We start from the raw sequence: 22,314 nt of genomic DNA, 5'->3' as shown, positions 1-22,314 counted from the left end.
TACTTCACATTAAGCAAGCAACTTACAGTCAGTCTTTCATGTAAATTAGCAATATAGATCAAAATATTTGAAGTAATTAATATCTCCTATTACTACTAGGCTAGCAGGTTTGACCTCATTGGGTACTTATATTCTTATTTTGAGCTATGCTGACTTACACGAATGATGGAAATAAATTTGTATGTCTCACTGCATTCCTCCTTATTATGATCTCATATTCTAACACTTAAAAATAGTTGATTAGGAAGGTTACATGATTACCATCATCACCCATTCAAAATAAATACCATTTCTTGAAGTAACTTAAAAATTAAATAATCCACTTTAGCCTTCACCAGCCCTTTCTATAATCTTGAAAAAAGACCCACAATAAGCAAGCTCATGAAAAACATGCATGCTTAGGGTTCTGAGAGAATTACAAGAGAAAAAGAGTGTCCTACACAGATCATATAGTAAACACATCCGAGCTCAACAGAAGAGTGCAAGATGGTCCAATTAAAATCACAAAACCAAAAAAAAAACCACAGAAGAGTTAAGATAATGATCTAATGTCATCTACATTTGAGCTTGCAATGCATAAACTGACAGCTTGTAAAAGGCAATAGAGGAACCCTTCTTCCTCGGTGCTTGCTCTACTTTTAGATCTTGCTTATTTGAGGTAGCAAACCCTACCAGAGGCATAAAACTGACTAGGTGGATCAGGAAACTGGTAAAATCAGGAGTGTTGTAGTAAAGTTTTTCCTCAGGCCCACACAGTATTTACTTACACCTGTAAGTCCATCCTATCTCACTATATGAAGATAACAAATGCTTTCATTCTGTTGTTAAAAACATTAATTGCACTGATTTCAGGTCTCCAGTCACATCTAATAGAACAGATGCAGAGAAAGCAATCCTCCCACCACTACTGCATATAAGTAAAGGAAAAAAATTACTTAAGCTATTTAACAAATTCCTACATAACCAGCTTGTGTTCATAATGGAGACATTTCAGGGCTTTGGAGTACTTTTATTTAGTTTATTTTCAGTTAATAACCCAGATGCACCTGAACGAACACTTCAGACTCATGAAGGTTATCACCTCCTGGTGTGTTTCTAATTCAATAGTATTGTAGAGCTACTCCTCAGTATCAAAGGATGCAGAATAACACCTGATTGGACCCAAAGTAACATTGTTGATTTTTAAATTAACAATAAAGAAGAAAAAATTTATTACCCACCCCTCAGCTTAAAGTAATTACCTAACCTAGAGGCCTTAGCACTGTCTGGTACAAAAAGATCTTATGCTGGATCCAGTCAGTAATATTTTTCATCATTGTCCAAAAATTGTAGAAGTGAATAAAAATTGTTCCTTTTAAACGTCATGCTGGAATTTTGATAGAAGCTTGACAGCTAGGGTAATATTTACACACATGGAGTCAGACAGTTTGTATTCCAAACATAAGCCCTTAAATTGTGATATCATTAGGGAAATCATCTCCCCCTTCTCGAGGTCTGCAAATGAACAAACAATTCTTTCTAAATTGCTGTTGCTCTAGGTTAGATATATCTCCAAGACCCTTGGCCTGGTAATTCAGAAGCAGTTGTATGAGAACTGCATAGTGAAAGATTTGAACACTCCTTTGTGTTTTTAGAGTTGCTAAATAGGCACATATACATGGCCATTAGAGTGCTAAATAAAAAATTCTGTCCCTGGTTTTGGAGAGAAATTACACTGAAATGGAAGCAAAATTACTTGGGTTCTAAAAACATTTCCTTATATAATCTCCTAAGCCCCAGAGAAAGATATCACGACTATGACAAAGTAAACTAAGCATAAGCACATTTGGAGATTCAGCAAGGAATTTGGGTGCATCTTTATTATGTGAGAGAAAAATAGGACTTCTGAAGTGCTGTACAACTACAGAAAAAAATATTATTTTAACATGTTTTAATGTTTTTCCTCTTGAAGGAAAAAACCCTAGCTTGCTTTGAATGCAAAACCAAAGCACTCAGGTGATGAAGTTTGTAAAGTTTATACTTTAAAAACTGTCAACAAGGACAAACTTTTCTAGACAATAAGTTGCCCTTGTATTCAAACTATTCACTTTATATTTTGAAAATAAATTTGACAATTCAATGGCATAAAGAAACAAAACACATGCCAATTTGTAGAACTGAAGCTTGAAAGCTTCAGTATGCAATTCCCAAACACCACAGGGGGTTGATAGAGAAATGCAGCTATTGCACCTTACCCAGCTTTCTGTTAACTGGCTCTTCCTCCAAGGAGGCCCCAGGGCAGCATCTGTGTTCCATGCAGAAGGGAAACTTGGGCACCTTCAAATAGGCTTCACAATAGGTGCTGGGCTGAGCAGAGAACTGCACTGACCAATGCAACTGCCCACAGCTGAACCACAAGGAAATTCCTGGAGGTTATTTATATGCCACTCTGACACACACTGCTCTCAGGGTGCTCAAAAAGCCACCTTCACTGAGGAGCCACGGGGGTCTTTGTTCAAGAGCCAAGCAAAGTTCATCCTCTTTATGAAAATCACTGCTGGAGATCTATAACCTTGTTGACCCAAAAGCACAGTTCCACAGGCAGCAAAAGACCCAGGAACAGCTCCCACCTCTGCACGGGAGAAGGAAGTCAAGCCCAAACCTTTGCTGTCCTGCAGGAACACCCCAGTCACAGGGTCTGCTGTTAGAGACATTTCCATCTCCACTTGATACAGCTCAACTGAGCCATGCAGGAAGCACCACACTGTTGCTAGTGAGCCAGAAGATAATTCCTACTCCCCAAATGAAGTTACAGATGATATTACTCTATAAAACAGGAGTACTGACAGAAAGAACATTTCATTGCAAAGCCATTGTTCCAGTGGCAATTATTTGCCTGAACACATTGGTGACCTGATGTGTCTACAGCATCTTGGCATACATTACAAAAAGAATGTGAACACTATGTTTTGACTAGAGAAAAAAATCATCACCAAATTGTTGAAACACAAATAGATAGTTTTATTCATGACAACCTGAGAAAAATGGTAACAGCTCCTGATTGTTTCCCGATACTGGTGACTAACAAGCCACATGATTCAAATCTTGCGTACTTTATTTTTGAGTGGCAAATCAACATTCAATGGGCAGATCCACTCATCAGACAAGAGCTCATAATTCTTTCCAAGAGGAAAATGGCAAATACTGAATGAAACTAAGTAAAACCTTCACAAAAAATTATGAAAATTTGTTTAATTATTTGTCTACCACAACATACTAGTTTTTCTTCCTTTTAAACCAAGATAGAAAAATGTATTGGAGCACTAGAATGAGATTGCCATATGCCATCAGAATTTGAGTTTAAAATTATATGAACCAACTCTGGCTTCTCTTTCCAATACGGATGACAATGTTCAGCTGTCTAAAGCCATTTCTTCCATTTTTTTGATATAAAAGAGGCAATTTACACCCAATTCTTCAGTGAAAGCAATTTGTCACTACTTCCACCTTTGCCTTTTTAGATGCAGATGCCCTGAATTATGCCAGTGTGTTAACAGAATCAGGCAGCTACACTACAATAATGTAAATGTTGCCTTGCTGCCTCCTGCATTGCCCTAAATGCCATTGCATAGTTGCGTAATTTATATGCTGCATATATACACACACATTATACACAAACACACACATATATATATGTCTTTGAGTATTTTTATGTCCTAATTAGTTGTATCTTGCCCACACTGGTGAAGTTTGTGCCAGGCATACCGTGTGTGCTTGGAGGTTTGTAACACGACTAGCCCATTACTGGCAGTCAGAGAGAGCGATACTAAAGGTCAGTTTTGTTTATGTCAGACACAGGATGTTTCAGAAGCTTCTATGGAACAGCTACATCTGTGCTCTCTGTGGGTTGGATCCATTCCATACATACTGCTGGAGGACAGAAAAAGCAGATCAGACAAGAGGGAAGCACTACCCTGGGCTTCACTGGAAGCCAATCTCACTAAATGCTCCACATAACCCAGGCTTTTCACAGCATCCCAGGCTCTGGGGCTGTGCAGCTCACAGATGTTCTTCATGGTAGCACAAAGGCTGCTCTTTATTATCAGTTTTAATCTAATAGAAAGGGTTCATGGCATTTATTTCCTCTATAGCAAAATTAACTCTACTTGCAAAGCTTCCTCCTCCTCAGAGGGAAATAAGATGTAGGCTCAGAAGCCCAAATCCGCAATGATATTTAAGTGCCTGAGGAACTGTGCCAGAGTGTCTGGCAGGGGAAGCTAAACAGACTCAATTTTAAAAGGGAACATAGTGAATGGGGAGACAGACTGAAAGCTCAGGAGAATGAAGTACTCCTTTCATCTACTGTGAGGGGAGCTGTTCCACGGCAAAGCAAACTTCTTTTCACTTCTTGCTCATCTGTGTGCTTTAACCCACCCTGAGTGCCATGTCCACCCATATTTGAGATGGGCTTTTGCTGCAGCTGGCACCAAACTAGGCACAGATGCTACTTCCAGGGCATCAACATCAGTGTGATGGGAACTGGACAGAGATAAATACAGTTTGTATTGAACACATGAACAGTTGCCCACAAGTTCCTTGTCCTGCAGGACTAATAAAAATACTCTCTGTGAAAGGTACTAATATCATCTTGCTAAAAAACAAGGCAAAAAAGCAGTAGAAACAGTAGAAAGCACTTTTTAAAACCCATGTTACTAATTATATTAAACAGCCTGTGCATTTTGTCATTAAAATGTTATTTTCCATTTTTATATCTTAACATTTTACAGTGAACCCATTTTATTAATTTCCTTATATGTCTGTGCTGGGACAAATTTTATTCTCAGCAGTACTTGGTAAATACATAGCTGATGGATCTCCGATGGAGATGGATCTCCAGCATTGCAAGAGGACACTTTGGCTCTCTGTGTACACAAGAATTATGGCTAAAGAGTGACATGATGGTGGGACTCCATCAGCACCTGAAGGTTGCTTAGCAGACAGTACACTCCAATATGAGACTGCTAACCTGCAGGTCATATAATTCCACTCTAATCATGTGTCTCATTCAAGATAATAGAACAAAAATTTGGGGGCTTTAAGCACCCTTATTACAGCGGAGTTAGTCTTTACAGAAATGTTAAAACCCCAGAAATTATTAGCCATGTTCTAATATAAAGGAACAGCTTTCCAGTGGTAATGTTCGGCATCTAGATACATGGAGAAGAAAGCAGTGGAAAACAATGAGAACATAAAAAAAAAAATAAATTAAAAAGTCAGTGAACTAACTTCTTTTCAATTCCATTATTTTGAAATTCAACTAAAAATTAGCTTGTTAATCATCAAAAAGCCAAAAAACACATACCACAAAACTTATTTGTTCATATTTTCTATTATTTCACCCTGTTCTCACAAAGATCACACCTGCTCAAAGAAGACTCTACAGCAGAGAAAAGGAAAGCATTCAAATGCCAGGAATATCTCCTATATTTGTATTCCTAGAAGCCTTACATACAAAAGTCTTTGTATTAAAAATAAAAAAAATCTGAAAATCTTCAGGGGGTCTAGGAGCTGAAAAGAGATTTTTTCAATTCACTGGATTGCCTTTTCAAATAACAAAAAAACACTATTAGAATCTGACATTGATTTATCTGATTTGAAGTGAGGTTAGGAAACATATGCTAGAACAAACAAGTATCAGTTCTTGTGCCTGTGCTTTGAAGACACACAAACCCCTTTCACTCCAGTTTCTGATGTGTTTATGGAAACAAAAGACATAATTTATCTGCCATAAGGTGTTCACTGAAGAGATTCATGCTGTAAGGATTTCCATGGCAACTACTTAAAGAGACATAAGTGCTCATTTTTGAAACTGAAAGCCCAGGGATGTGATTAGCTACAGTAATAATACCACATAAACCACCTAAACAGACATCTTTTGTTCAGGGCCAAGTAACTTCTCTTTTCCTATGTGAGAACCAGCTTTCTTAAATTAAAAAACAAAACAAAACAAAACAAAACAAAAACAAACCAAACCAACCTACACACCCCCACCTCCTCAAAAAAAAAAAAAAAAAAACAACTCCAAAACAAAAAAAAAAAAAAAAAAAAAAAAAAAAAAAAAAAAAAAAAAAAAAAAACCAACAAAAACACCTTATGTTTTCTTTCAGATTTTTTACAGGAAACAATAATGCACTTACATACGCACACATAACTGAAATAATTACTTCCTTAAATTACCTAGTGAGCAATACATCAGGTAGTCCATAAAAAGTGTACATGAAGATTATACAGCATCAACCTAAAGAAACATAAAACTAGATTTTGTAGAACTTTTCCAAATCCATTGAGATTCATTTGCAAAGAAATTCCAGAAAGATTACAAGTGCTCAATGGTCATCAAAAGATATAAAAGTACTCACCAGTATAATAAAGCTGCAACAACAAATTGAAGCTTTGATGTGATACAGCAGAGAAAGAGTAGAAGCTTAATTAACAAGGATTGCTCCAAAGTGAGAGGCACCCACCTTAGCAAACAGAGACCTGGAGCAGCCAAATCCTGTTTCCCTGCCCTCCAGGTGCAGTCTTGATCTTTACAGGCACAAATCATGGAAAGGAATTAAGCACCTGCATCCAGTCCAAACCTGCAGACCCATTAGAGATCACAACCTGAAAACAGGTGCAATCCAAGGTTAATTTATTATGGGATGGGGCTGACAGGGAACAAGTCCCAAAACCACTTGGTCTCAACTAAGTCTTCTCAGCCGTGGTCTTTGTGGTGACAGCTTGATCAAGCTGAATGTGTACATCTCACAGAGAGAGTTGTAGATACTTTAATTCATCACTTAAGGTCATAACTTAAAAGCTCTCTTTTTGCAATAGACTTAAGTTGACATAGAGCATTAAAGGCAGCTTGAAAACTACAGTTTCCTTTATGTGATCATCTGGAAGAGAGGATTTTATATCAACCCAAATAAAACTCCACAGAACACCTAGTTTTTATATTCTCTTTAATTCTCATCTATTTCTGATCTCCATTAAAACTGCATAACATTAATTTATTCAGGAAAGCTTAACAGTCTCCTGTTGGAAGTTTTGCCCATTAAGTTGATATTACTGTCACTTAGTTGAAGGCCTGAACAGATGTCCTTTTTTTTTTTCTTCTTCTTCTTTTTTTTTTTTTTTTCATAAGGGCTATTATTTGAAGCTATGCTCAAAGAGGCAGTTTCTTACAATAAAAGTGCCTGAAAATGAATGTTCCCTGTGATACAGCATCTCGTCTTCTTATCTTCTGACTGGCCAAACAATGACAAAACCGTATTGTTCATTTTAAAGGACACTTATGGACTCATTCATGAAAGACATAATAGTGGTGGAGAAATGTGTCAGGGAAGAGCCGGGAGTCAGACTCTCAGCAGCTACATCAGCTGGAAGAAGCCACTTAGAACCAGGCTCCACATGAACTCCCTTTACAATTCTACTCTGCCTATTTTTAGCACTGAAAAATGCTTTTAGTCTCTTGGGCAAAAGGCAGATGGCAAGATTTAAAGGGACTTAAACTAAAGTGTCTTGGGATTACAGCAATAGGCAGCAAAACCTTTGCTAGGGGTGCCCTTCAAATGGGATGAAGAAAAGGATGAGCTGAGCTAGAGAAGAACAGAAGCAGAATTAATGCACAAATTCCTATACCCACTGATCAGCCAGTGTCCTGCAAGCAGGGACTGGACATGAAAACAACTCCACTATTTATTCTCACTGTCCCCTTCATCTATCACTGCCTCTCAACTTAGGCAGTGGAGGTGGCACATTCTCCTTCTCTTTGTTCCACCTGAGTTCAGTGAGTGCTTTTCCTGAGCAGGGGTGAAAATACTGAGTTCCTGAAAATGCTCTGTGCAGGGTTTTCTACATTCACTGCCACATGGCACATGGATAAGACAAAGCAGGGTCCTTTGTGGCTTGGATAGACAATGCTACTGCTGCAAACTCAGAGGAGTTTTTGTTTAGGATTCCCTGTTCTCTGGGAAAAAGCTAACCCTCTCTCTTCTTAGGCTGATGCTGGTGCTGGAGACCAGGAGGGAAAAGCTGCACAGAAGGCAAACCCCCCTATACTTGAGTCATCAGTAAAGCAAATGCTCTGTAATGTGAGGCTCCCATGATCAGCAAGGCACTGTAAAGACTTGGATTGTGACAATCTGTTTCCCTGAGGCTTGTAGGCTAAACAACAAGCTAGAAAAAGGGAGCTGCACAACAAGCAGGGAAAGGCATCTGACAAAAGCCTCATTAGCCCTCCATTTCCTTCACCCAAAGCATATGTTTGTTTCTCCTCCTAGCAGCACTTCTGCAGGTCTGTATGCTCAGTACTTATCCTAAGTATCCAGCATCGTGAAACAAAGGCTGCATAGTTCTCCGAGTTAAAGAGTTATTGTGTTAAAACTTGGCTTTTCCAATCACTATGATGTGAAAATTCAGGTGCCTGACAGAGAAAAAGACATCTAGAGTAGAACAGAGCTGACTGAAAGATTCCTGCCACTTAAGTGCATTTGTACCAAAATATTACCTCTTGATGTGCAAACATCAAATTAGCAATATTCTCAGGGCAAACAGTAACGTAGCAATCAAGCAACTCCTTCCAGCTATATGGCAACAACTGTGTGCTTTCCTGTCCTGCTTCATTTTCCTCAATATTTGTCACACTGCGCATTGAGTATACTTAAAACTACCCCTAAGCTGTAGACTATTAAATTCCACTTATTCTGTCCCTTTGCACTAAGATCATAACTTTGAAGTTTATCAGCATTTCTGTTTCCATTTTGTAGAGAGAATGCTTTTCTAGGACTGGCAGCAGTGACGTGGGAAGTCAGCAAGCCAAAATGATACTTCAAGGCCTGTATTCAAGCACTGATAGCTCTCCCATTTTCCACTGGAATCTGCAATTGAAATCCAGCATTACCCAAACCAGAATCAAAATAATCCTGGTATTTCTTAGCATTTAAAAAAAAAAACTACTTTTAGATAAAGCAATTTTCTTTTTGTACCCATACATCTACTTTCATCAGATCAGTTTCTGCAATATTACTGTCCTGTCACTACTTGGCACATTATTCTTCATAATCTGAGTAGGTACTTTATCAGCAGTTTCGACATTGTCTGGGGATCTTAATTCCCACTGCAAAGAGGAAACTACTCACACTTCAGAACTGTGAGCATGGCACAAGTTCATTCAGTAAATTGTCTTGGATTGCACTATGATTCAGGATGTGTCTGCTGCTGATCAGGCAAATGTTGGAAGTGACATTGAAAGCACTTTCCAGTCTCATCCCATAGCTCTGTCCTGAGGTGTTCCAGCTATTGCACTTCAAAATTTGTGAATACTTTGAGGGAAGATCATTCCTAAGGACCACTTCCTACAGGATGAATGAAATTTTGTCTCCCTCCAGCCTTTGCAATCCCCTGCCATTACCCCATTACATTCTCCATCACCCCTGACATTCTCCTCACACCGCATTCCAGACCATAAAACATGTGGTACAAGTTCCTTTAGAGCACTGTGTCCTCTCAGGAAAAACACTGTCTTTTTGGAACTTCCCATTTAGACCATCTTGTTTCCAATTCAAAACGAGCTTACAATATTATCCACAGCTCATTTCCTACTTCCCCGAACCACAGATCTATACATTTATCCTCTTTCTATGGTGTATAAATTTACCTCACTGTGCAAATATGCATAGCAGTGTCTGAATGCATATTTACAAAGAAAATATTGCTTCAGGGAACACAAGGGATGTGTTATTCCCTGTTCTCTGAGTTCAGTCAGCGAAATCTCCTCGATGGATGTCAACAGTCAGTCACAATTTTCATCTGTAAAAATAGGAGCAGGATCTGACAGCCATACAAATTACATCTGTTCCGCTGCAACCATCTGTAATTCAATCTGCAAAATATTAATCAAGTTTATCTGACATGATTTTTCCTCCATCATCAGCTCATGGTGCTTATTGCTTCTTGGTCTGTTACCATTACACACCAGATTTTTACTCTCCTTAATATTTATTCCTTTACTTTAGGAGAGATTGAGTTATATTTATTGGACAATGCTTTTAAAGACCAAACTGCATTACCTTCTCTTTAATCATTCTATACATATCATCTGTTATATATGACTCTCTCTCATATGGCTCTCATGGTCTGGCCTTTCTTTACACTGCTAACCTAGCATGATATGTTTAGGTTTCACAGTACATTTCAGTGTTATAACTCCCTATACACTCAGAGATTAGCAGATCAAGCACCATCCTGTGTTTAATGCCAATTTCTTAGTCTCATTTTATTATCCTGAGTTCTCAGGCCTTGTTCTGAAGTAATTTCATTTTTCCCAATGATGACAAGGGCATGAGTACTTCTCTGCCCTCACCTCCCTCCTTTAAGAAAATCTAAACACACACACTCCCAAATCAGGCTGAATTCCAGTGTCCCAGAAGTCAGGCTAAGAATTCAGTACCTTTTTAATCTGTAGCAAGTGCTGAACAGTAGAGGGAATTTCAGTGGGGACAATTGGACAGCAAGGAACACACTTAAGCACAAAAAAATCCACTGCATAAAAAAGATGGGCAACAACTTGCTCTGCAAACGTTCTACTGAAAAGCACTTGGAGGTCATTGTAGATCACAAGATGAAAATGGATCACCAGCACGTTAGAAAAGAAAGAACAGACTGTACAGGAATGCACAAACAAAACCCTGAAGGAATTCCTTTCAGTCCATGAGAGACTCAGGAGGCTGCAGGTAAACACTTGCTTCCAGCTGTATGTACCACATCTGAGGAAGGAGGGAGGGAGGGAGAGAGGGAGGCAATGCACAGCTCCACCTCCTCACCCCAGCCAAACCACCACCCCAGCCAGTACAGGATTTTTTATTAAAATGCAATATTTGAATACTTTTATCACCAAGATGGAAGGGATTCTGGTTCACAATCTGTGAGTCTTCATATAAAGCAAAACATCTCTCAAAGATTCCCACTGTCTTATGCTTCATTTTTTAAACTTAAAATTTCATTTTTAGGTTTTTTAAACTTGTCAGTCAGTTTTGGGAGAAAAAAGTTGATTAAACTTGGGCTAAATATCCACATGAACATTGATCTTAAATACGGTGGTCAAAATCTGAACGTTTGTGATAAATAAAGCAGTTTCTCTTTATCAAGTACTTATTATTTTTGTCATTCTTCAAAAGAGACTTCAAATTAGAAAGGTGTGACCTACTCATCCCCTGATACAGTTACCAAGGAAGTCATAATGGACAAGAAGAGAGCTGTTTCTAGCTAACATTTCCAAGCAAAAAATCAAGAATCATAAATTAAAATTACCTCAAAGTGTCCAAAGCACCACCAGTGATAATTCTGAATTCTAATAAAAATCTCTGTAAATGTTTTGTACTGCTGGTACTGTAGCTGAAGAGGACATAAATTACTGGTTTTTTCCCAGGGGGACATTTAGGCTTCTTTTTAAATGAATTCTAGAACCTTGTAAAATCTACACAAGACTCTCCACATTTGGCCACTGCTCTGCAAATATTAAGGATGTGTAGATTCTAAAATACTTTTAGGCCTGTCTATTTAACATACAGCAAGATGTAAATTGTCTAATTTCATCCTATTTGGCCCAGATTTTTGTTAATTAATCAAACTAATTTCAATAGCAGGAAGTTCTTTCAGAGCACATTTCCTAAACAAAGGACACAAGATTTTGTTTTATCTGATACAGTGGCTATAATCTGAGATGGAACCAGTTGCCTTCTGCAAAAATTTGAGTTTGACCCTTAACAGACAATATTGCTACTTTCAGATACTAAAAATCTTCATGACAAAACCGATTTAAAAATCCTATTTTGAAAAAATTAAAATTGACTTCCATTTTTATTCTTCTACTCTAAGTTTTAATCCATCCCATTTACAAAATTTACAGAGTTATCACAAGAGCTAGAGATATCTAGGAAGCAGGAAACATGCTGGAATTCATTCCTCCCTTCCTCCCTGTCTGGCTGCCAGGTATTGCATGACTGAAGAGGAGCTGGCAATCCTAACGATCAGAATTAAAATGACAAACTGAGTTTTAGGGTTCAAACCCACGATTTAGCTAAGCTGTTGCTCCTTCCCTTTCCCCATGTTTATAACAGCATTTATTCCCCCATATTGAGTAGCAAAGATGAAGAAATGGGGTAATTTTCCCCTCCTCTAATCATCTGTGTGACCCCTTGCTGAACTGCCTGCCTGCTGCTCAGTACATGAAGCCTGTGAAGCCCATTTTGACACAACATGAGCTGCTACCTTGGATTTTTTGACGGAAAGAGGAGAAGAAATTTTAAAATTGCACTGAGGAGGGATGATTACAGAAGGCACTCTTTCTAGCTGCTGCCAGCTTTGCAGGAATTGGCTTAGTAAAAGAAAGACAGGTGCCTGAAACATTTCATCACTGAGCCCTCCTGCCTTTTCCTTATCAGTAATTAGCATGAGTAGCAGAATGTGTGCACTTCCTCAATGGAAGTAATTACTGTGTAGAGCTCCAGAAGTTTTCAAACCAAAGCTTAAAAGACATTTAAATGACATACACCTTCTGCAGGATTTCTAGAGGGACTTTTTTCCCTCTCTTCTTAAAAAAAAAAGAAAAAGAAAAAGAAAAAGAAAAAGAAAAAGAAAAAGAAAAAGAAAAAGAAAAAAAATACCCATCTTTTTCTTACCACAGAGATAAAAGATAGCTTAATAGTGACTAGGTATGCTTCAAGGCTGGATCAAAATTTTCCTGTATTGTCATGATGAACTATCAGTGAAACAACAGCACTGCTGCCCTGATCTTAAAGCAATTTTTGTGCCATTGTTGAGTTAGGGTTTCCAAGCCACCTTTACTCCCATCTTTCACAAATTAGCTTTTGTTTTCAGGCAGGAAAAGACTGCAGTCTCTGGGAGGAAGAAAATAAGAAATTTATAACAAGGAAAGAAATTGAAAGCACCTCTTTATTTAGGTAAAACTCTCCCATTTCTGCCATCCACACCCTGCCCCTTCCCAAATAAATAGAATAACTCTGTGTTCTCTTGGTAGACCTGCTTCTTCAAGACACAAACACAAGAGATCACTGAGGTCATTGTGAGGCAAGTTTTCCCTTTCAGGGCACTGCTGAAGACAATGAAGTGCACCCACAACAGTCTCGACTTCGTGCTTGTCACTTATTTGTGAAAGGAGACCACATTTTCAGTGGAAACAGTTCATGATATTCAAGGATGGGCAGAAGGAAAACAAAAACACAGGCTGAAAATAATGTGTGAAGGAGGCAATTAAAAAAAGGTAAAAGTGATGAAGAAAGAGGGACAAAAAACTGCAGTGCAGATAATTATATCTACATAAAAAGAGGCTTTTCTATTGGTTCCTACAGGGTCAAAAGGCATAACATTGAAGAGAGAAATTATTACTGGTAAGTATGGGAGAATGTCATGCTGCCATAACTATGAATAGATGTTCCCTCTCCAAGAACTGGAAAAGTGCAGCTAGATGTTTAAGAGAGATGCAAGTCTCCAAGCCCCAGACAGTAGCGTGGGAGGCCCCAGTGCCATCCCAGCAGGTAAGTGACAGTGCTATTCTAGAAACCATCTTCAGCATGTACCCAAATTAACAGAACCATAGAGAACACATTTCCTCTACAGACTTCTAGGGAAGTTTTGGAGGCAGATGACAACATGATACCAAAATGAAGCCAAATATGTCTTATTTTAAGAAAGACAGACTATCTTAAAATAGTTGAAGACTAAAGAGTCTCCTTAAAGCCATAGAAAGAGTTGTGCAAGACCTTGTGACAAAGAAACATGCTAATAAATTCAGAATTCCACCTGTGATGCAGGATCACAGATTTGGTTAATGGAGAACTTTGATTTTAATTATGTGCTTTGTGTTCAGCAAGGAATGGTAAAGCAAGACAGCTTGTGACTCAGCCTTGGGGACACTGGGATGGGTTTTGTCCCTAGAATATGTGTGCCACATGCTGAAAGAGAGCCTCAGATACAAGGGAATCAATATTGTCACTGGACACCACTCACTGATTTCATCTTGCTGGTGGTCTCTATCACAATAAACAAAATAAAACCTTTTTTTTAAAAGGGCCAGAAAAAGCTAGGTGCTTCATTCCCATTGAGGTCTTTGGGGAAAGTACCAGAGTATCACTGAAAAAAGATCATATTAAAATGATTGAGAATTTTCCTGTGTTTGTAAGTTAGAGCAGTTTTTAGGGTAAGCCAATATTGAACAGTCATGGCAGGTTTGTGAGTCTGGGTCTTCTGGCTTCAGAGTACAATTAATTTATAAATGTAATTTGAGACATAAGCCAGTGGCAAAAATTACTCATCAGCCTCCTCATGGATGACAAGACAAATTATGATTTTATTTTATTCTTTGTAATTTAATTGGTTAACTGAAAACTGAGTGACTCATACTTTCTACAGAAAATTTTATCATATTGTTTGCTGCTAATATTCTTCCCTCCCATTTCTCTTCAAAGACTTTGACATGGCTGGACTTGGTGGGTCTTTTGCCTTTTATTTCAGTTCATGGAAAAAGGTACGGGGATCAGATCTCCTGTTCAATCACCCATCACATTCTATTGGTATTTTCCAGGTAACATCAACAGCGGCATGAATTCTTAGCCCTTCTGTACCTGTGTGCAATGCTAAACTGAGCACAAACTCTGCAAGGGTCTCCTTGCCTCATTCATTCTCTGGAAGGGGCTCATTTCATTAATCACACAGACAGGCGGGTTCACACTTTGTACTATTATCCTACATGACACTACTTTCTTTGGCTTTCATAGCAAGACATTCATTACTGCTAACGTTCAGAGCATAGCAGGTATGCTGGACTTGCGTAGCATCCAAGCGTCTCCTTGAAAAATAGCATGGTCCTGAAAGGATCCCTATCTGCTCTGCAAGTGCCTTCCCTGAGATCCTTCCAGACTTTTTCTTCCTGCTTTTGTCTGGAAAGAAATTAAGTTAAGGTTGTGAGTGTCTGACCACATCATTTCTGAAAATGCTTCTTCCTGAAAGCGCTGTGTGTTTGCAGCACCTATTAGCACGTGCTGCATAAATGTGTGTGTAGCCTCGACCCTCTGTCTCAATCAACTCAAGTTTTTCTGCCTCAGAAAATGACATTAAACTGAAAAGTCTGGGGACCCCAAAAGTGCAATATGCAGGTACAATTTAGGGCGTCTCAGACAGAAGCTTGATTAACTACCAGTTTTGGAAGAGTATACTTCTCTGTTCTCCCATTCTCTCCCAATAGTTTGTAGAGACCCAGTCTATGTACTGTTGGTCACAAATGGCTGGCTTAAGGTTGTTTAAAGAACTCCCAGATCGTAATGTGGTCTGGTGATGAGTGAGGAGGAGGATGCATCACCACACTCTTTCAAAAAAAAAAAAAAAAAATAAAAGAGGTGAGGGAAAGCAATTCAGTGTTAGGAAAGCCAGGTATCCATCCCTGGGAGGGATGAACTCTGTAATTCATTTGCTAACTGTCATGTTTCTGAGGACTCAGGCAGTAAATAACATGAGCATATGGAGAGATGTCTCTTGGTGGAGCCTATAGGAGTGGCACAGCCAGTATTAGCTTAGCTCAGAAGTGAGGAGCTGCAAATAATCGCAGACTACTAGCTTTTAGTTGAACTGAATGTTTTTTTAAGTCAAAGTTGATTCTTAGCCAGCCCTCTCAATCTTAAATATTAATATTTTTACCAGCACACTCCTTCCACTCCCAGAATCATAGACTACAAATTGTCTCAGTTTGGGAGGCTTATTTGTAGGAGGTGGAAGTTGCTGTTCTGGATTGCAGGCACACAGAAGCTGTTCCTTCAGCAAGAACTACTACCAAGGACCTTTATCTTGCCATACAACTTGCTGCAGGGGATTTCCTATACTGCTCTTTAAAGACATACTGCCCTTCTTGAATGGGCAAAGAGTTCCCTCTTCTAAGTGAGTAAAACCAGCTAAGAGGAAATAAGATTACTCCACAGGTAGGATTGCCAAACTTGCAAAAGACTGGCTGCAAAAACTGAGTGTTCTCAGAAAAACCCAGGGACTTTGAGAATAGGATTTTAAAAATCATCCTTCAGACTCACCTCTGATGCATGAATTTTACAGTATCCCATAAAAGATGTTCTTCTCTTCAATGAGAAGTTTATAGGAAGGGAGCATATCTTTTATTAGAGCAATACAGATAAACTCTGCGTACTCTTCAAAGTCTCAACTCAAGGTAGTGATTTCCTGGCCTCAGACTAAATATAGGGTCTTTCTCTCAGTTCCTTCCGTCCCCATTCTATGTGATGAGTCATGCACACAAACTGCCAGGTGTGCCAGGCATAGCTTCTACCAGGTGTCCATGCTGCAAGCCTGTGACCCAGAACGGTTCTATTGGGAGCCACACCGGGGGCCGTGGTGGCATTCCATTGTTCCTAATGGCACTTCAGAGCAGAGCACACCATAGCAGAACCCTGTGCAGGAGAACAGAGAGGCAAGCTTTCCTGACAGAGGAAACCCCAGCTAGCTGATCACAGGAGGGCAGCAGCCCATGACATCCCTCACAACACTGACATCACACAAGTGACAGAGAGAGGAGCATCCTCAGTGCCATCTGTTTTGACCGACTGTTCCACTCTTGTGAGCTGAATTACAAATGCAGACAGAGCCCAAGGGAACTAATTAGTTGCCTCCAGAAGAGAGCTGGGGAGTGAATTAACGTATCCACAAGTGTGTACAATCAGAGAACCAGCAACCAGGTCAGGAAGCTGAGTTGTATGACAGCAGAGATAGACCCTTCGTCATTTCTTTTTTGCAATGATATCCACCAGTCCTGTTAGGAAACGGCAACTTAAAGCTGTTAGTAACACCAAGATAGCACCGTTTCCTTAAAAGAATAGATGCTATACTACATTCTCCTTTTTTTTTTTTCTTTTTTTTTTTTCCTTACCTACCTCTCCTACCTCAATAAAAGAGGTATAAAGATTGAGTGAGATCTGTGACTGCTATGGGTGGGATATGAAGGCACAAGCAACAAGCAATAGGACATGGGGATATGACCTCAAGTTTTGCCAGGGAAGGTTTAGGTTGGATATTATGAGAAATCTCTGCTCTGCAACCATTCACTAGAACCGGCTGCCCAGGAGAGTGGTTGAGTCATCATGTGTGGGGGTACTTAAAAGCTAGGTAGATCTGGCATCTAGAGACATCCTTTAGTGGTGAAGTTGGCAGTGTTGGGTTAATTGTCGAGCTCAATCTTTTCAAGCCTATATGCGTCTACAATTCTAACTGATAAGCTGTGAAGGACGAGCAAAGCATTTAAGATGTGTGATTTCTTAGGAAAAAATTATCATAAGTCAGAAAAACAGTTTTACTAAGCTACTTCCATGAGAAGAGCGTTTAAACTCTTCTGTTGGCTAATTTTGTAAACCGGAAGCAGTTTACAAAACCCAGTAAAAATTGTAACTGAACCCAAGCATGGTGATAGCTGATGAATGAGGAACCATCAAGCAAGTTCCATGAGTCCCCATTGTGTTACAATTGGAAGTCTGGTGAGCAAGCCTGTGAAGAAGAAATTATTAATCCCATATACAAATCACATTGTTTTATTTAATCTGGAAAGATACCAGTGTATAATCGAAATACTCTGGGCCCTTGTGCATTTTTGCTTCCTGTCCATCTGATGTACAGGCCCAAGAAGAGAGGTCCAAGAACGCCTTGCCTACAAGTTTTGTCTCCCCTGGATCTTCAGATAATCAGCAATAACAACAGCAGTGCAACGCTCTCTGTCTTACACCTGCTCTTATAAGCAAAAAAAAAAAAAAAAAAAAAAAAAAAAAAAGTATTAATATTTTTAGCATACAAGAATGCTGTATTGACCCAGATTAACAACTTCTACATTTCCCCTACTGATTAAAGGGTTTGAAAACTTTATACCCATGTGGCTGCTGTTTTCAGTACTATACCAAAGTTTCGTTTACAAACACAGGAAAAGCTAATTTATAGAGAGCTAGCACCACTAATCCACTTTTTTTTTCTTATATTTTTACCATTTAGAGTCCATAAGAGCACTCCTTCTCTAGGAAAACATGTTTCTGTCTCCCCTAAGCCTCATTTTATTTGGTTTACTGTCTGATAAACATGACAGACATTTACCATGCCCTTACATTTTTAAAATACTGAGCTTTTTAGAAACAGAAGCCTGCAATCCACAAGCTGTAAAAGCTTGTTGTATACCAAGTATAAAAACCTTTGGGAGATAAATTACAATAACAAATACCCCTCAGTGTAAATACATAAACCCCTCCCACGAATAAGAGCTGTAAATTACATTGAAGTATGAACTGAATTAGTCAAATAAAATTATTACACATATGACAGGCAGAGACAGTCTTGTCATATGTTCTTAGAAAAGAGAGATAACTTCTACTCCTTCTTAGGCCAAAGAGGGGACTGGCTTCTGAATCTGATGTGTTTCCAAGGCTAAGGGATTTATTTTTTCCCTACCAGGCACAGAAAAATTTTTTTTAGATTTAGCCCTACTTCTTGATTAAATCCAATCTAACAAATACAAAATAAACCTACTGAGAGGGAACTTAACCAAGCAATTGGATGCCTGGAAGCCTCTGTTTGATAGATACATCAAGTTATTTTATAATCCTGAATCATTTCATGAAATATGAGAAGTGAAGGAGTCAGTTTGTCTCCCGAGAATGGCAGGCATTCTTGTGAACTATTTACACCAAATTTTGAGCAAAATTAGTGGGAGTTAAAGACTCCTTTCAGCTCCCAGAAAAGCTCAGCATCTTGCAGTAAACCATAAATGAGCAAGAGGATAAAATATCTTTCTTACACTGTATTTCAGTGCTTTTAGAACAGTTAAATATAGGCATATTGGCTAGATAGAATAAGAAATGCATGTCACCTCTGCCAGTGGTATGAAGACTGTCAGTTTGGCAGCTTCTAAGGGTATAATTTTGTACGTGAACTTTTATCAAGAAAGTTTCCTATTCTAGATCAACAGTGGAATCAGTACACAGAAATACATGTAGTCTCCAGCATCTCTGTACTTTCTTATCTGGGTGACTCATCTCTCAAAATAGAAGATACTTTATGCCTCTGAGATCCTTGGGCTTTCTACTCTGAATTTTCAGCTTGGATGTCATATACAATTAGTGTCAAACATATGATGGCTGTTTCTGAGACCATGAAGGTCCAGTCAACTGATCACTCACTTTTAGCAGACTTTTTTTCACTGGAATTGTTGGGCCTTTTCATCTTTCCTGAACAGATAAAGCTATTGCCAGTTTGTGTAACACATGGGTGGTCAAGACCCTCAGTGAGGTAGCAAAATTTATAGGGTGCCTGTGTAGAAATTGATGTGAAGGCATGACCATAACAACCAACAATTTCCAAATCTGGGGCCCTAATTTTCCTCTTAGCTCCTTCCACTCTGGAATTTTTTCCTGTGAGGTAGTACACCTTATACACATTAGGATATGAAAATGACAAATCATGTAGGAAAAAATGGGTTGCCAGGAAATGCATGGATTTTCTATCCATTTCCTTATTGTCATGGTTTAACCCCAGTGGGCAATTAAGCACCACTCAGTTCCTTGCTCACTTCCTCCCGGTGGAATGGGGAAGAGAATTGGAAAAGTGAGAAAATTACAGGTTGAGATAAAGACAGTTTAATAGGTAAAAGAGCTAAAGACAGTTTAATAGGTAAAGGAAAAGCCCCACGTGCAAGCAAAGCAAAAAGAGGAATTCATTAATTCACCACTTTGCAGGGCAGGCAGCTGTTCAGCCATCTCCAGGAAAACAGGGCTCCATCAGTACAGTGGGAAGACAAAATGCCATTTCTTAAACACCCCCCTTTCCTTCTTCTTCCCCCAGCTTTATATGCTGTGCATGATGTCTTGTGGTGTGGAATATCCCTTGGATCAGCTGGGGTCAGCTCTCCTGGCTGTATCCACTCCCATCTCCGTGTGCCCTCCAAGCTCCTCATTGATTTCACAAGCAGAAAAGGCCTTGGCTCTGTGAGTAATGATAACATCCCTGTGTTATCAATGCTGGTTTTGGCACAAATCCAAAGTACAGTTCCAGTAACAAAATTAACTCCATCCCAGTCAAATCCAGCAGACATATATTTAAATTATCATCAGTATCTCCACCCATTATTAAGTGTCTTCAACTCCTCAGACAAATCAGGGGGGGAAGGCTGGTTTTCAAGTGATCAAAATCTTGGGATTTTTTTCGCACACAATTACCCTGAAACTAAAATTTCATTAAAACCCCACAAGTATTGAAATGTTTATTTTTCATTTCTGTAAATTAAAGTATGATCTCATTTTTTACTCTGCCTCTTTCATACTCTTTATAAACTCATGCCCTGTGGTGCCACTGACTTTTGCAAATCAGCTTCTCAACTATCCATCAATCTTTAGACAGAGCATTAATGTTTTATTGTTCTTGTTCTGCTAGTAATGATTTTTCACTTCCTGTGCTGATTTTTGTATCAAAAGTACTTACAGCACTCTTCATCAAGATGAGCCTTTGCCAATTCTAAATACATCATATGTGTGCTCTCTGTCACTTGGTCAATTCAGAAATTTGACTTATTTGCTTTGCTGGTTTTAAATCAAGCCATATTAGGTAATAAATTAAAAAGGTCCTGTAGGAATTTCCTTAACCATTTATATTTAATGAAAAATATTTTCATTAAATATAAGTCCCCTAAAACTCTGGAGGGTTTTCTGGTTTTGTAGGTAATTTTTTTTATTACAACTGCATGAAATAGTCTTCTAAAATATCTTATAAAGCTCTGATGTGAAGTATTAAAAAAAAAAAAGAACCGGTTTCTTAGTGCATCCATATGATGTGTCACTATAAAACAGTCACTTTGGAAATTACTGAGCTGATTATGAATAGCTTAAAAGCTGTTCAGAATCAATATGGATCAACACAAGCACTTACCTGTCTTTTCATTTATTATCTATTCTACAAGAAGCAGTTCTGAAGTTCTCCCAGACCTCCCTTAACAGGTGATCAGCTTTGCCAAATATTTACCAAATAACTGGCATAGACATCACTTTCAATTCCTTGCTGTGCAGTAGAGGTGAGACTATATCCCTTCTAATACAGTAGTTTGTGTCTAATAAGATCCTCGGATAGCTTTTTACTATAGGTATTGTATATTGTTGTTTGTTTAGGAATGATAGTAAAATTAAAAGAATAATACTTACTAGATCTTTCCAACAGTAATTTATAACTATTTGATAAATACTCAGAGAGTTTATGTCTTTTTTTAATACATTACAGCAACCAAAATCCCAGCTTGTTGTGAATCTGGATGTGCTTTATAACATTTTTAATGCTTAAACATCCACTCAGTATTTGTTAACTTTTATAAACTTAACATTTAAATTTGAATGTAGTTGAAATATTGTGTATCTTGGAAGTTTTTCTGAGCTGAAAGCAAAAAATTATCTTGTCCCTTGGCAGAGATGTTGTAAAAATGCTTTTTTCTGTTCATGTCCCTGCTGTTTGAGAAATAGGCCGGTGAGATCACAGTGCTTTTCCTTCAGACCCTGTTGCCAAAAAGCTTCAGTCTACAGATGAGAGAGTTTCTTCTGGCAGTGTGTAATCCTTGAATTTTGAACAAGCTTGACATTTATAATATATAATTAGGAGTAGCAGCTATGTTGCTATGCTGCTTTTCCCATATGCTCCAAAAATCCAGGATCAGAGACTGAAAGTTCACGACACCACGATATATTCAATAACTCACCTTCACTTAAACATAATATTCCCCTCTCCTTTGTGTTAGATAGTTATCTATTTTTATTACAGGGAACACTGCCAGATGGAGCAATGGAGGAGCTGGAGTGCAAAGGTGTGTGGGAGGGGAACTGCTGCAGGGGGAAGTTATCAGCTCACAAGGTGCAGCATGAGGACACAGATTAGGCACATGACGAAAAGCTGCACTTGAAAAAGAAAAGCAAAGCAATTAAACAAACAAACAATAATAACAATTTTAAAAACTAGCCTACACTGTAGCTCTTTTTGGCTGTGCACTCTTTCTCTGAACAACGGGCCTCTTAAAGTGTTTTATTCAACAGAAATGGAGAGCAAAGCTGCAGCTTTGACCTAAAGAGGGCAAAGACCTACAGATCTATATTCTGCCTCAAGCAGCAGCTGAAACCATACCAGCATCAACCAGAAATGAGAAGCAAAGGAAATACAGGCCCCATAGCATTAAAAATCACCCTAAAGAAACATTTGAAAGAATCTGCATGA

At 38.6% G+C, this 22,314-nt stretch overlaps 2 long non-coding RNA genes across 3 annotated transcripts in view; both read right to left on the bottom strand.

Annotated features, from left to right (window-relative positions):
* The window catches only part of LOC136286612 (uncharacterized), a 39,730-nt gene extending 33,099 nt beyond the window's left edge, over positions 1-6,631 (bottom strand). Inside the window, exon 1 of one of the 2 annotated variants that reach the window (XR_010719953.1) lies at positions 6,504-6,631. This is a non-coding gene — a long non-coding RNA (uncharacterized lncRNA). The other variant, XR_010719952.1, reaches the window with a different exon arrangement.
* Positions 6,632-17,605: 10,974 nt separating this feature from the next.
* Positions 17,606-20,010, bottom strand: LOC136287633 (uncharacterized). Its single transcript, XR_010720222.1, has 2 exons — positions 19,796-20,010; positions 17,606-17,812 (listed from the first exon to the last, which is right to left on the bottom strand). It is a non-coding gene; the product is annotated as an uncharacterized lncRNA (long non-coding RNA).
* Positions 20,011-22,314: the final 2,304 nt, after the last annotated feature.

The sequence above is a fragment of the Chamaea fasciata genome, unplaced genomic scaffold (assembly GCF_029207755.1).
Source record: "Chamaea fasciata isolate MVZ Bird 193981 ecotype frontalis unplaced genomic scaffold, bChaFas1.0.hap1 SCAF_3, whole genome shotgun sequence".
NCBI classification, from domain to species: domain Eukaryota; kingdom Metazoa; phylum Chordata; class Aves; order Passeriformes; family Sylviidae; genus Chamaea; species Chamaea fasciata.
Note: the sequence above shows the minus strand (reverse complement) of the source record. Positions and strands in the feature narration are given on the sequence as shown.